The following is a 13869-nucleotide window of genomic DNA, read 5'->3' as shown; positions in this document are numbered from 1 at the left end:
TACGATATCTATTTGAAACAACAATAGAATATCTTTGTTTAGAGATGAGGCCTTTAGATCCTTTGCCCACGAAAATGAATTGAAGGAAGTAGTGCACACTATCACAAAAAAGAATATAAATATTCTCTCTTACAATGCCTCCCTCCTTCTATGTTTGAATGGTTCAAAGAAATGAATACTTTCCTCTATAATCTTAGTCACAACTAGAAAAAAAATAGAGAAATATTTATTTAAAACATTTTCTCCTCTCCTTTTATCTTATTACCAATTGTTATTTTAAACCTTTTCAAAAAATATATACATTAAAATAAAGTCTAGTAACATATTTACCATGCTAGCTCTAAAATTTCTCAATTTAATTTTAGTGTGATAATATAACTAGATAAGAATCTCATAAATGAGTTTATAAAATGTTTTTAATTCAAATTAAATAATAAATGAAAGCGTTTAGTTAGTTTTAATCTAAAGAACACTCTAGGAAATAGTGAAGAAAAGGAAAGCATTTAGTAAAGTTTCAATCTAAAGATCATGAAACTTTTGTTGTGTTGGAAAACGTGATAAAAAAATAGTTATATTTTAAATAATTCACTAGGTAAAGCCTTGACAATAAGACAACACTCTCGTAAACAATTTCCAATGCCTACCTTTTGCTTGTTATAATGTTGCACGTATCACGAACAAAGTCACAAGGAGACCCCATTATTGATACTAGAAAAAACATGGAAAATAAAATAAAGTTTCTCATGAGTGGCTCAGCCCATTACTGCCACCTCACCATATTTTGAAAAATTAGTAGAACCTTTTCAAACTTTACTTTCTATTATGTTACAAAGAATACGCCTTTGTAGAAATGAGCTCAAAAATCAAATTTCATAGTAAAATTACTCTATCGGAATACTTTGGAACTATCTAAAACAATCGAAAGCCACACTCAGAGGCCGAATTCCACTCAACGTTGAAACGCCATGATTTACAGTAGCCAAATCCTTCAAGTAGGCAAATATAGTGTAACAGTTGAACAAGCAATTCAGGGATGCCATTCCTAATTTTTCTACACAACTTATATACCTTAACGCTCTTACACAAGCTAGCTTAAACAACTTTAACAAATACTTGCAATTTAATCTACCACAATTCTCTTCCTGATTTCTACGGCCCTCTCCAGAATCCGGTCAGAGGATGGAAGAATTTTCTTGACGCTCTCCCTCTCCATACATCTCTTAACCCACGCATCAAGCAATGGGTATTCAGTCTCAAATGGTATCTTGAAATTCCCAATACTTTGAAATGTATGGAACCATGACACATAGGGGGTTAAGGCGATATCCAGGAACCCAAAATCCTTTCCCCCGAAGAAAGGGAGGGATCCTCCTGCGGACATTTCTTTCAACGCACCTTCTAAAAATAGGAGGTTCTCCAGCATGTCACGCTTGGCTTGCTCCTGAGCTTCATCTTTCGTTTTAACTAAACGAATCCCCGAGTCAAGAAGCTGCAAAAAAACAGAGAACGCAAGTATTATATCTTTTGAGTCACAAGCTACATGGAAACATGTTGATTTACTTAAATGCTCATGTCAACGACAATGAAGAAACCATTACCTTCTTATCAACGAAGTCAGCCCAGAAGCGGGCAAGAGCGTGGTCATATGGCAAAAGCTTCTCGGATCCCCAAGTCTCGTCGATGTACTGAAGAATAATTAGAGACTCGCATATGGGCTTGCCATTGTGGATGAGGACAGGTATTTTCTTGTAGACAGGATTCATTTGCAGGAGTAGGTCGCTCTTATTGGAGGGCAGATCCTCCTCTTGGTATTCATATTTCACGCATTTCTCTTCCAAGGCAATTAAGACGCGCTGGCAAAATGGACTCGCCTCTGCGCTGAGAACTTTTACTTACTCCATATTATCTCTCACACACCACACAGAGTTCAGACAAGTCTAAAGTTTTCTTGGTCTTCATTTTTTGGCATGGGAGTGCAAATATATATAAGAAAAACTAATGTCGGCAATTTTAGGTTGAACCAACGATTCTCTCCCCTGCTTAAGATGATCCAGCTGTTCGCTGCTTAGATTTCTGCTGACGTCGGCCCTTGCGGAACGACGGCCTTGTAAAGGCGAAGTCTTGAGCACGCCAATAATTGAGAAGTTATGCCAGGTTGGATGAGTAGTTCGAGGGTTATCCAGGGCAGTTACATATATCTATGTTTCTTCTTAAATCATTTTGATGAAGGATCTAAGGTAGGATATATGTTTCTTCTTAAATCATTTTGATGAAGGATCTAAGGTAGGATCATGAGGTTGAGCTAATTCAAGTGATATTGTTTTTTAATTAAGGGTTCTAACTTGTTACACATCATAATAAAAAAATCATCCATAATAAAAAAAAAAAGGTTTGAAGAGCAAGCCAATCATATAATGTAGAGTTTAATTAAGTTTACATAGCATAAGGATAAACATAATAGTTCAAAAAATATAAATTAAAAACAATTAAGATGAAGAACATTAAAAGAAAACAATATGGGACATTAAATTATATAGCTCCAACTATCTAGCATACCATTCAACACCTCCTCACAAGGGAGCAAGTTGCTGCTCATGTTTCTTTTTGTCCATCCATCATCTATCCAACCATGGGCTTTTCTTTTCTTATTCTTCTTGATCTTCTTTGCTACAATCATGACCTTTGTAACACACTTTTGCATCAGGCCTCTATTAAATTTGATTAGGTTTTCAATGCCACCCTCCAAACGTTTGATCTAGTTTCTGTTTCTTTCACAAGCTAGGCAATTTTGTGGTGTTTCCTAGTCTTCAACCCTGACATTGACATAATCTTTGCAACCATTATCTGTTAGTCATGGTTCTCACTCAAGCCTTTTCCAACCTCTTAATATTCCCTATCACCATAATCTTTGAGGCTATTTAGCCCTTTGAGACCCTCACTAAACTAGGTTTTTGCAAGGGGAACAAGAAAGCGAATCTTGCAAGACAAGATTAAAATGTTTATCCTAGGTCTCCTCACTGCACTTAGCACTAGTGCTCTTAAAGGTAGATTCTTCAAATTGATCTTCAATTTTCTTTTTTGGGTGCTTCCCCAATTGCCTCCAAATTCTTAGTAGTCGTAGTTAGTATAGCAAGCCTATCACACCTATGCTCAATAGAGGGCTTAGTAATATTTTCCATGGAAAGATCACTATCATATATGTGAATAGTTTGGGAGGGGGAAATAGCAAGGCTATGCTTCGAGGACTTGTACATTGCTTTAACTTCATTTCTAACAAAATTAGGTGACTGGTTCCAAGGTTTGTCAAAGTTTGCTTGCCCTTGTCTAATGTGAATTTTGGCCCAATGTCAATAATTAAGGGGGAGTATCATAGCCAAGACTTGGTTTTCACTACTTGGGAGAGAAGAAAAAGGCTTTGCGCAAGGAGATTGCATATGAGGAGGAAGAGATTTCATCCTTAAAGGTAATTATTTTTTGGAATTGAATGACAGTGGAGTGTTTTGACCCTATTCAATTGGGGAATTATGAGGAGAGGTAGGGTTAAAAATAGGTGTATTCACCAGACATTAGTTGTAAATAGTATAATTGAACCCTGATCCAACAAAGGATAAACCCCTTAGTAATACATTTACCCATAGAAGAGAATAGAAATAATGGGTAAGTTATTGCTTTTTGATGCCTCAAATGATTTAGGAGGGATAAGTGGTAGCCATAAACCATCAGAAATATCCCTTCTAAAGTGAAATACTTGATAAGTTTGTAGCTCATAGCTTCCCATGGTGACAAAAAATATTCCCTATTGAACCCACTCTAGTACCTCTTCAAAAATTCTCCTTCCTCTAGAAAAAGTGAAATGTAATCTTCATAAGCTTGTTTTTTGGTCAGCTGGGGAACCTTCTCACCCTCACACTTAATCCCACTAACTTTTTCAATACTGTCCTTTGACACCTCCATCTTAACACACCCAACCATTAATCCCACTAACTTTTTCAATAATGTCCTTTGACACCTCCTTAGTCATAAATTATTTAGATAAATCTTCATTACTCCCTCTCATAATTTTAAAAATTGGGTTTATTTTGCCTCTTTCAAATATATCCGAGACTTATGTTTTCTTCATGAGAGATGCAAATGAAGTAGGCTTGACCCATAGTCTCTAGCCTCCAATGGCAACAATTCTTCTTCTCTTGAAAGTAGAGAAAGTACTAGCGGGACTTAAAACCAAGAAAACAAACTTTGTGATAGATCTTTCTAGAGAATAATATATATATAAAGGCTACCAAAACAACCTTTTTCTACAAGCATGTTAGAGAATTAACATTTTATTAATTCTTATTTGACAAACAATGACTATCTTGTTGCTCCATAAATGGTAACTATTGAAATTAGTCTTTTTTCAGGTGTACTCATATACTTTCCTTGTATGAGTTAAAAAATACCATTTCTAATTCTTGGAGAAAAAATAAATGCCACATTTGCAATCATTTTCCAAACATATAACATAGATTTCATACGTATCATGACTCTACCAAGTCACATTATCCATCCTTCGTCACCTTAGCTCGTAGGGTTCAATGGCAATTCAAGTGATATTGTTTTATACAATGAAATCCAATGATTTCTCTTGACCAACCTCAGAAATTAAATATTGAAGGAAAGTTAAGGGGAATGCTCATATGAATATAGGAAAAAATAATGAGCAATATTTAAATGATGGGATAATGTAGCAAGAATAGTTTTGATATTATAAATGCAGTGTCATATAATACTTGAAATTTAATTTCCTCTCAAGGGAATATAAAGAAAGGACATTATTATTGTAGCTTAAATTTTATTATAAAAGAGCTCACACAAAGAAGAAAAGGTTATAAATATAAAGTTAATAGATAGGAAGTTAAGTAAACATCACATGTTGCATTTAATTAACAAATAGGAAGTTGAAGAGAATATGGCCATTGATGTACATATTTTAAATCTATTGTATTCAAAAGGAAAAGACAAAGTAGGAAAATAATTTGATAAAAATGCACCAACTAATAGATTAGTAATGGTTTGACATAAAATCTTCTGAATTAGATTTAGAACATGAAGATGATTTCAAACCATAGATACAATAATGTGCTAAAAACATTGATTTTTAAGATCTTTAAAGTATGTAGGTTATAATATATTATATTTCTTTGATGACACATGGAAGCAAATAATAAATAATATGGTTGGGTACATGTCATAGATACATATGATATTTAGCAACACATTTTTTTAACCAAGATATACTTCATTAGCTCACTCGAAGGTAGTTTCCTATAACCACTCTTGGACAATGTAAAATGAATATCCTCAATAATCTCTAGACATCACAAGTTAAATTGTTGAAATAAGGAGTTTTGCTCATGACCTAGACACTTAAAGTTGCACTCAAGACTAGGTGAGATAACCAACAAGATCCTTAGGGACACAATGTTAATGCAAAGCACAAGGATGAGTCATCTATTACACTAAATCCCAACAAGGCTTTTGAGTATGGCAATGGCTAAAACAAGAAACTCTAAAAAATAATGGATAAAAGGTGAAGGAATAACATAGCTCACAAACAATGAATTATTTTAAGGATGGCGTGCAGGAGGCTGAGCTAGGGTTTCATGGCCCTAGCTCGCATGCGGTGCTGGTGCGGATTCGTCTGGGGGGGGGAAGTATAGGGTGTCGGGGGAAGATGGTGGTGGAAGGGGCTGGTAGGGCTCGGCTGTGGGTGTGGGGGTGGTCATCGGGAGGTGTGAAGACTGCACGGAGGTGTGGTTTTTGCCTACTGCGACCAAGACTATCCTGTGTGACAAGGATTTTCGGCAGGCATTTCTTTGGTGGTGCTAGTGAGGGGAGGTACATTGGGTGCTGAGCCTCCGTGGGGAAACCTTTGGGGTGTGGGCCCTTGGCCATTTTGTCCTTGTTATTCTTTAATTTTTTGTGCCCAGATGGCGACTTTGGGTGGGGAAGCCTCGCAGGTTTCTCCAGCCATGGATTTCCGTACTGCGGTGGGCTCAAAACCCCCATTTTAGAATGTGAAGACGTTTAACAATAATCTCTTCTCTTCTGATTCGAGATCTGGGAGTGTTGGTAGCTCTCGCATGGTGAAGATTAGGGGATGCCTAAAGAGATGCAGTGAGAGGCCGAAGCTGATCATCCCTCCTGAGATAATAGTTGAAGACATTGAATACTTTTCAAATCACTTGCTATACTGCAAGTTTTTGGGAATGAGGGTTTCATTGCAGTTATTAGAAAACTAGGCGCAACGGTCTTGGGCACGGGAAGGGGAAATGGAGATTATGCTTTTGGCAAATAACTACTTCATGGTTACTTTCAACTACATGGAGGATCACAATAGGGTCTTTGAAGGAGGCCCGTATTTTTACAACCAAGTGGGATTATTCATTAAACCTTGGCATGCGAGGTTTAATCCTTCAGAGGAGCTCCCATATAGGGTTCCTGTGTGGGTTTGGTTACCATGTCTTCCAGTGGAATGCTATTGAGAGATGTGCTACAGATGCTCGCCGCTCTACTTGGGAGGCCAGTGGGATCCTCGTCGCAAATTCTAGGGAGAAAGGTAATGACCTTTACACATATCTGTATTGAAATAGATCTTAGTAAACCCTTGCTAGATGCTATAGATATGTGTGCAAGCTCTTATTCTTGGGTTCAACAGTTAGATTATGAGACTTTACCTTTTCCCTGTCGTCTGTGTCATGAGTATGGTCATTTACAGCGTAAGTGTCCTAGAAACAAACTAGTGGTGTGACAACCTTAGCAATCAGAACCAAGCCTTGATAGGGCTGAGAAAGGGAAAGCTGCCATGTCAGGTGTGGTAGAGGGTGCTGATGGTTTTGTCTCAGTTAAGACAAAGAATAGGAACAGAGGACAAAAGAGACCCTTACAGGAGAGATGTGAGGAGGATACTTTTAACATATTTGAAGCCTTGGATGACCCGAGCCATTAGGAAGTTAATCTGAGGCTAACCCCTCTAGATCAGGGTGCATCAGGAGGGGTTCCGGAAAGTGTAATGGAGGAATCTACCCAAGACCTGCTAGTGGTTGGAAGCCAGTAGATGGAGATGGACCAGATAGTAGGGGTTCAATTGGGCCTGGCTCTTGGTATTGAGGTGAATCTGGCTGAGGGGGAGGGTTCTCCGATTGCTTTGAAATTGGAACTGGCTAGGCTTAAAAGTAATAGGTCCATCGTTCACCTGCGTCTACATCAGAAAGATATTAAGAAAAGTGCTTTAGAGAAGAGCTCAAAGGTTGGCAGAAAGAAGGATCTGGATAAGATCAAATTGATGGGGGAGAATTTGGTTGAGTCAGGGTCAGTGAAGACTTTGGATTCGCACTTTTCCAACCCTCCTAAATGATTGTGCTCTCATGGAGTGTAAGGAGCTTGAACAACGGCCCTAGACAAAAAGTTGTTCAGGATTTGATTAGGAAGCATTCACCTGATGTCCTTTTCTTGCAAGAAACTAAAATTTTAGTGGAGAGTATGATGGGTCTCGTCCCAAAGTTGTGGGGGCAAGGCGAGTGTCAGTGTGTTGGGGCAGCTGGTTCCTCGGGAGGGGTGGCCTGTCTTTGGAACCCTTTAAGGTTTCGCCCTGTCTGGTGAGCTGCCTCCAGATCCTCGTTATCTAGGATGCTATCTAGTCTTGAGACTGGGGAATTCATCTTGTTTTCGAATATCTATGCTCCCACTGATCTTCAGGGTAAGAAAAACTTATGGTCTCATGTTTCTGGTATGCGAAGTTTGGCCCCTTTTCATCCTTGGATTATGGCAAGATATTTCAATGCCATCCTAGAGTTGAGTGAAAAGAATGGGGGTGTAATGCGGTTGGAACCTTCTTCTTTCCTTTTCTAGGATAGTATCTCCTTGTTGCAGCTAGTTGACATCAAGCCTAGCAATGGTTTGTTCACTTGGAACAATAGGAGGGTAGGAGAGAATTGGATTGTTGAATGATTGGATCATTTTCTGGTTTCTTGCTTTTGGATTGGTGGGGGGTGGTACACAAGCTCTGAGATTCTTGACTGGAGAGGGTCAGATCACTAGCCCATCAAGCTAGTTTCGTCTTTGGCTCGGCTAGCCCATTTGCCTTCATTCAAATTCCAACTTATGTGGCTTTGGGACCCTTCTTTGCAGGTTCTTGTTGTGGATTGGTGGAGGAAAGGGAGGCTGGCCTTTGGAACTGCCATGTACTCTTTTGCCAAGCAGCTGCAATTTGTTAGCTTCAGCTTAAACAGTGGAACCAACAAGGTTTCAGGAACATTTTTCATGAGAAGAAAGATGCTCAAATTGTGTTGAATGAGATCACCAGTGAAATCAGAGAGCATGGGTTGTTTGAGGAATTGCTTAGAGAGGAAGATAGGGCTATCAAGGTGGTAGAGGAATGGGAGCTTAGGGAAAAAATATATTGGAAGTAGAGAGCTTGTATTGATTGGCTGAAGGAGCAGGACAAGAACACTGTTTTCTTCTTCAACTCAGTGAAAGCAAGGAGACACGAAAATTCCATTCCCGTTCTGGTTAATGACAGAGGTGAGTAGTGCTTATCCTTGCAGGAGATGGCTAGGGAGTTTCTCCATTTTTTCCAATCCCTCTTTAGGGAGGACTCTCAAGGGGAAACAATGGAGGAGAATCTGGTTCTGGCTTGCACCCCTTCTCTTGTCTCGAGGGAGATGAATGAGCAATTTTTGTGTCCTATTTTGATGGAAGAACTTGAGAGGATTGTCTTCCACATGAGGAAAGGAAAGGCTCCTAGACCAGATGGGTTCCCGGTTGAGTTCTTTCAAGACATCTGGAATATTATTAAGCTGGATTTATTGGAAGTAGTCTAGGAGTCCCAGAGGAATAAGCAGATGCTGAGGGCATTGAACGCGACCTTCATTGCTCTAATCCCCAAGTGTGAAGGGGTCGATCAGTTAGGCCAGTTCCGCCCTATCTCCCTCTACAATGTGATTTATAAGATCATCTCTAAGCTGATAGCAGATAGATTGAAGAAGTGCCTAGGGAATATTATTTTTGAGGAGCAGAGTGGGTTTGTGGAAGGGTGCCAAATTCTAGATGGGGTGGTCATTGCTACGGAGACCATTCATTCTATGGCAACTTCCAAGGAAAAAGATATGTTTATCAAGCTGGATATGGCTAAGGCGTACGATAGAGTTTGGTTGTCCTTCCTTCAAAAGATCCTTAGGGCTTTTTGTTTCGCTGACGAGTGGATCCAGTGGGTTATAAGTTGTGTTACGTCTACCTCTTTCTTTGTGCTTATCAATGGAGACCATACTGAGCTGTTTGGTGCTTCTAGGGGTCTCTACCAGGGAGATCCCCTCTCCCTTTATTTATTTATTCTTCTTGCTGAGGGTCTGGGGAGGCTGATTAAGCATAATGTGGGCCTGGGTACTATTCAAGGTTGGAGATGGGGTAATGACTTGCAGCCATAGTCTCACTTGTAGTTTGTGGATGATACAGCCCTTATGGGGCAAGCTCGGATCAACGAAGCTACTAATTTGCGTAAGGTCCTGGATGTTTATCTTACAGCTTCTGGCCAAATGATCAATGAGGATAAATCTTCTATCCTCTTTTTCAACACTCCTGAATCTATTCAGAGGATTGCTCTTATCTTGAGATTCCAAGTTGGCTTCCTGCCCTTGACGTATTTGGGTATCCCTATCTCTCCTGGTAACGCTCCTAGAGAGTCGTGGTAGGGGATCTTGGATAAATTTTGCTCGAAGGTTGAACACTGGACTCATAGATGGTTATCCTTTGTAGGGAGGGTTCAACTGATTCAGTCGGTGGTTCAAGCTCTTCCAATCTATCAATGTATGCTTCAAGTAGCTCTTAAGTGGTTCTTGAAGGGTTTGGACTCTCTGGCTAGACAATTCTTATGGGCAGGTAATCTCACCTCTTCCAAATGGAGTCTGGTCAATTGGGACCTAGTGTGTAGCCCAAAGTAGTCGGGGGGGCTTGGGTTAAGGTAGTCTATTCTTTTTGGGGAAGCACTTGTAGCTAAATTTTACTGGAGGTGGTGTGTTGAGCAGGATCGAGGCTACGCCAGGATTTTGGCCAACAAATATATGTAGAGGAATCCAATGGAGGAAATCCCTAGATATCAGCTTGAAGGAAAGGGCTCATCGATCTGGTACACTCTCAAGAGGGAGGCTTCTCTCATTAAGGCAGGGCTTTTTTGGATTTGCAGAAGGGGGGAAGAGGTCCTTTTCTGGAATGATTCTTGGGATGGATACCCTCCCATCCTTGATCAGTTTCCTAACCTTAGAAACCTAGGCTAGAAGTTTTTGGAAGCAGGATGGTCAAGGGTGAGTGACTTTAAGGCTGTCTATAGGTGCGGTCAGCTGGATTTGGAGCGGTGGAAGACTCCTAATGAATCACCAGTTGTTGGGATGGAGGAAGGCTGTGCAGAGTTGCAGGGCATTTTGGCGAATAGACACTGTAGCTCCCTTAAGGGTAGGGATGGGCTTGCTTGGTCTCCAAATCCTAAGGGCATTTTTTCTATGGCTAGTGGATACTAGGAATTGTTGAGCCGAAGACTTGAGGGAAGAGAAGTGAACTGGTGGAAACAGTTGGAATAATGCTTCCTGACTAAAGTGTAACTGCTTTGCCTAGACTTTGGCTTGGAATTAGATGTCTAACTTGGGACAATATCCACAAGTGGGGATTCTTGGGGCCTTCTATTTGTGTTTTGTGTGGTAACGGAGAGGAAGATTCCTCACACCTATTCTTCATATGCCCCTTCTCTATGCTTATCTGGCGTGGGGGTATGGAAGCATCCTTGTGTCCATGCGGATTCTCTGGTGGAGTTTCGGAGTAGTTTGGGAAGACCTCCTATTCTGTCCTCCTTCCTCCAGACTGTTTGGTATATTGGGCCCATCTTCATTCTGTGGCAGATCTAGCTCGAAAGGATCAGGAGGATCTTTCGTGAGGCCAAATTGTTTGTTCAACAAGTTTGGAATAGGATCACTGCTATGATTTGGGAGACAGTGGAAGCTAAATGTGAGGTGAATTTCCCACTGGGTAGAGATGAGGTGGATATTGTGAGTAGGCTTGCCTTGCAGGATTTGTCTCCTGCCTCTACTTGTGTTAGGAGAGGTAGACGGGCTATGAAGAAGGTGCAAAGGGTGGGAAGGTGGATACCCCCTCAGGATGAGTTTATCAAGATTAACACTGATGACTCATCTAGGGGTAATCCAGGCCCTGCTGGAGTAGGTGGTGTTGGTAGGAATAGAAGGGGGGAGGTTGTGTTCTTCTTTTCAGTGCATAAAGGTGGCAGTCTAATAATTTTATGGAGGGTTTTGTGATTCTTTATGCACTTGAGCGGGCTTTGGCGTTGGGTTGTAGGAAGATGATTTGTGAATCGGATTCACAAATTGTTGTTAACTTGTTGTCTGATCAGAAGGTGAGTGGGATTGAGTGGTAGTTGGCAGGGATTGTTTAGCAGATTCTCCAAATTAGCTCTTTAATGGAGTAGGTGTCCTTCATCCATATTCCTCGATGGAATGGAGTGGCTGACTGTTTGGCCAAGTGGGCCTCGGAACATGATAGTGATTGGAAAGTTGAAGGTTGGGATCATCTCTCTGAGGATTACTATCAGGAATTGCAGAAGATTTTCACTGAAGACATTGATGGATTTGAAGCTAGTTGATCTGTGGCTGGGTTAGTAGTTTTTCTCTAGGGCTAACCTGGCCTCTGTCCTGGTTGGTAAGTTTATTGGCCCTCGCCCTAATATTGATGATGTTAGGGATTGGGTATCTCGAAAATGAAAGGGAAAGGGTCGGATCGATGTGGTGGCCATGTCCAATGGGTTTTTCTCCTTCTGCTTTGTTTGTGAGGAAGACCTACGATCTGTTTTGGTGTATGGCCCTTGGATGCTGGTCAAATCATTATTGACTCTAAAAAATGGGAACTATGCTTCAATTTGAAGGAATGGGAATTTAATGAAGCTCCTATATGGGTGCGGTTACCAATTTTGCCTTTGGAGTTCTGGGGTGAAGAAATATTTGTTGGGATTGTTGCATTCTTTGGTGATCTCCTTTCAATTAACTCGATGACATCTACTAAGAGGCATCTAGTGTATACCAGGATATGTGTGAATGTAAAATAATCTGCTCACCTACCGAATGAGATTGATTTATTCTCAAAACTAGGAAGATGGGTTCAGAAAGTAAAGTATGAATCTATTCTGTTTGCATTCTTCCACTGTGTAAAAGTTGGTCATTGGTCCAGGGAATGCCACTCCAAGACTAAGTCTAAGAAGATCTGGAAAAAGAAAACTGAGATAAAGGTGGGGACCAGGTGGAACCCTTTCCATTGGATTCCCCTCCATGTCTAGATGGAATGAGTTATGTCTCAATTAATCCTATGGTTGTGCCATATTCAAATCTTTTAAACCTGGATCCCTTGAGCATGGATGGGGATATAGGGGGAACTTTGAAGCCTGAGGAGACTTCTTGTGGTAATGTGACTTCGATAGAGATTCATGGGGAGCTCAACACCCCCATCCACCTTGTTTTTGAAGTCGATAACTCTTTGGAACCAAGAATACATGATGATGAGGCCTAGGGTGATGCTATGGATAACTTAAATCTATTTATTGAGGTCAAAGCTAAGAACAAAAAAGGAATTCCCTAAATGGCCATAACTCAACACCGGTTTCTAGTGGAGTTAAGACTAGAAACCGACAAAAGGCGGAGTGTGGATCTAATTTGAGGAGAGTGGGGAGGCCACCCAATGTGGTTAGCAAAGACAAATATAGTCGAGCGCCCATTGCTGATGGAGTCTAGAGAACGGTATAGGACATGGGTATTGGTTCCCCTCATTCAGTCAAATGAAATTTATATCCTGGAATATTAGGGGATTGAACCATCCCCACAAGCATGATCTTCTATCCAACTTGGTTAGAGATCATAAGTCAGATATATGTCTTGTTCAAGAAACCAAAATGCCTAGTTGTAAAGTGGAAAAGATCAAATTGGTTGTTTTCAGAGATTGCAAAACTCATTGCGCGGATGTTGATGGGGCATCTAGTGGTATTGAAACTTTGTGGAATCTGGGATTTTTTATTGGTAAGATTGTCTTAACCTTTCCTAATCACATAGCCACTAGATTTACTAGTCTTAAAGATGGGTCATCTTGGATGATTTCAATATCTATGTCCCAAATGGGAGAAATGTTAGAAAAATGCTTTGGTCTTCTATTATTAATGCTAGAGCGGCCTTCCCTAATGCGAAATGGATTTTATTGGGGGATTTCAACACCCCTTTATGTAATATGGAAAAGAATGACGGGATGTTGATTTCGAATGATAGTAGATAAGACCTGGAGGATATGATTAACTTCTTGGGTTTGATAGATCTTGATCTCCTGGGGGCTGAATTCACTTGGTCTAACAACAGAAATGGGGGGTAACCTCATTCAAGTCAAGCTAGATAGGGATACTATCTCTCTTGAGTGGATTCGAGATGCTTCTTGTAGGCTAAATGCACTTTCCAAAATTGTCTCTAATCATTTCCCGATTTGTTTGAGTATCTCCCCTCTTACTAGGAGGAAAGCTTTCCCTTTCCGGTTTGAGAAGATATGGTTGTTAGATCTGAACATACATGAATTTTTTTTTAAATGGTGGAGTGTTGATATTCAAGGGACTGCGATTTTCAGAGTGGCTAAGAAACTCGCCAATGTCAAGTCCAATATTCAACATTGGAATAAAGCTTCCTTCGCCGATATTTTTCAGATAAAAAAGAAGCTCAAGAAAGATCTGGATGATGTCCAATCTCAGATTCAAGATGTTTGGTATGATCCTGTGATTATGGATAAAGAAATTGGGTTATTATCCAA

General features: G+C 40.2%; 1 pseudogene; it reads right to left on the bottom strand.

Moving 5' to 3' along the window:
* Positions 1 to 829: 829 nt before the first annotated feature.
* On the bottom strand, positions 830 to 1901 carry LOC131051553 (probable glutathione S-transferase; annotated as a pseudogene).
* Positions 1902 to 13869: the final 11968 nt, after the last annotated feature.

This window comes from Cryptomeria japonica, chromosome 7, assembly GCF_030272615.1.
Source record: "Cryptomeria japonica chromosome 7, Sugi_1.0, whole genome shotgun sequence".
Classification (NCBI taxonomy): domain Eukaryota; kingdom Viridiplantae; phylum Streptophyta; class Pinopsida; order Cupressales; family Cupressaceae; genus Cryptomeria; species Cryptomeria japonica.
The sequence above is the reverse complement of the archived record's forward strand: the minus strand, read 5'-3'. Positions and strand labels throughout refer to the sequence as shown.